The sequence below is a fragment of the Oratosquilla oratoria genome, chromosome 2, assembly GCF_046742065.1.
Source record: "Oratosquilla oratoria isolate Oo_2021 chromosome 2, ASM4674206v1, whole genome shotgun sequence".
Lineage (NCBI taxonomy): Eukaryota > Metazoa > Arthropoda > Malacostraca > Stomatopoda > Squillidae > Oratosquilla > Oratosquilla oratoria.
In genome coordinates, this window is record NC_134778.1 from 65585143 (window position 1) to 65587527 (window position 2385).

Below are 2385 nucleotides of genomic sequence, written 5' to 3' on the forward strand. Positions count from 1 at the left end.
GACATTTTAGAAACGCGACTCACTCGCGCTGCGCCACACATCTCCGATGTATTTTGTCAGTTTCAACCATATCTTTCTAGATTTCTACAATAACAACAACTTATTTGCCCTCCAAGAGAAATCCACATTTTTGTATATAATTTTTTTCCAAAATATGCCAAAAAATAATCCACGTCTCCAGTTAACCGTTAACCGTTGCCAGATATCGTCATTTTAAACAATTTCTCGTCAGAATTCTTCCTGGAATATTTATTTGCAACCTCCAAAAAATCCACACTGTTTTCACGTGTAGAAATTACCTAAAAACATGTTCCCAACAGCCCTGGCCAGTCGAGGAGGCGACCCAAACACCGGTCTAGAAAATACCAGTGGCTTGCTGCAACTGATAAGGTTTGCTCACCCAGGGGTTTTCCACTTACCACCGCTTGGAATATTATCTAAGAATTTATCAAACAGTATTGATAGCTATATTTTTATTTCTATTTTATATTATTCTTATTTTATCCTATCTTATTTATTAATTCATTTAATTTGTTTTTTGTAATTTGCCAGACAAGTAACGGTTTTTCGACTGAAAAAAGAAACTAATTCTAACCTAAATGAAATTACATCATAATTCACCCAACATTTTTTTTTTTATCGTTTGTCAAGAAGAAGAGAAAATCCTGCATAGCTAAGGACGGATCATAAATCGCCTACTATCTTTGTTTTTCTTATATTTTGTCAAATTCTTCGTCAACACTGAATAAAATACAAACAAATGAAGTCTATTGGAATTATTCTTTGATCTTTTAATTATCAGCCATTCTGTGAATAATCTAAGTGAAAATAAATTTATATCTGTCAATTACCAATCAACTTGTGTTAGAAGACAATAGACTCAAGAAAAAAATACATCGAATAGAATTGAATAGAATTGAAAAATCAAAGACATCTGTTTATAACACATAGGCATAAATAAGAATATGTCGTATTCAAAACTACACACACACACACACACACACACACACACACACACACACACACACACACACACACACTCGGTGGCACGGTTGATAGAGTCCCAGACTGTCACTACGGCGGTCCGGGTTTGAATCCCGCCCAGGGCTGAAATAATTTCAGTATCGCTGTGCTTCGAGTCGTTACTCCAACTCTCGTGGGTGGGGAGTTGGGGGTATGTGTGCGTGTAAGGTCACAGCATTACCCATAGATCGGACATACGAGCTCTGAGCTCTCTTCCGGGAGGGAAAAAGCTGTCGATCACGAGTCCAGCACGTGATCCTAAGACCAAGGTGAAGGTAAATACATACACACATGAATTTAAGACCAAACTAGATACTGCGAGATACAAAGACGGGACACCACGAGCGTAGTTCCCCTTCCCGTAAAATACAACTAGGTAAACACACACACACACACACACACACACACACACACACACACACACACACACACACACACACACACACACACACACACACACACACACACACACAGAATCTAAACCCTAATCTGACCCCTTCACCTTAAATCATCTTATTTTAGCCCCATTTAAACAAAACGTGTCACTTAATCAGTATGATCGAATTGGTTCATTACACTGGTCTTCGCGTCCGTCCTAGTTATGGACCAAAAGGTCTCCTGTCGGCTTGCTCCGCCTTTGTAGTCCTTTGTAATCCTTCTCGGGCTCCATTCACAACCAGTCACAACCAATCACAACACGCTCGGGGAGTGGGGCACAGATGTTGTTTTGTTCCTCGACGGATGCATCTCTGTTCCCACAGTTGTAGGAGAGGCAGGGAGGGGGGTGGGGGTGGGGAGGGGGATGGGGGTGGGTGGGTCACTCTGAACCCGTTTAAAGGTGAACAGTTTCCACTTTAGAATGAGTTTTGTTCTACGTGTTATTCTGTCTTTGTGATATTTAGTATCTTTTGACACAGAAATAGTTGGATAATGATACTCAAAGGATTACAGAGGAAGAGCAGACAGACAGGAGACCTTTTGGTCCATTACTAGGTCGGATGCGAAAAAAAATAGTAATTGAATAAATAAATAAATAAATAAATAAGATCTATAAAAGGATAATGATATATGATAAATAGATAATAATAATAATTTTTATAAAAATTAATAATAATAAGAAGAAGAAGAAGAAGAAGAAGAAGAAGAAGAAGAAGAATGAATGAATGAATGAATGAATGAACAAAATAGAATAGAATAAATGGAAGGCATTACAGGATTTTTCTTGGGTGTTTATCTAAATCAGGAGTTCCCAAACTTTTCAGATCATCGACCCCCTAGAAGTAAAGTTTAAGAGTTTCTATAGACCCCCAAACTATTAATTCACGAATTATGTCAGTTTATTATTATTATTGATGTTGTTAT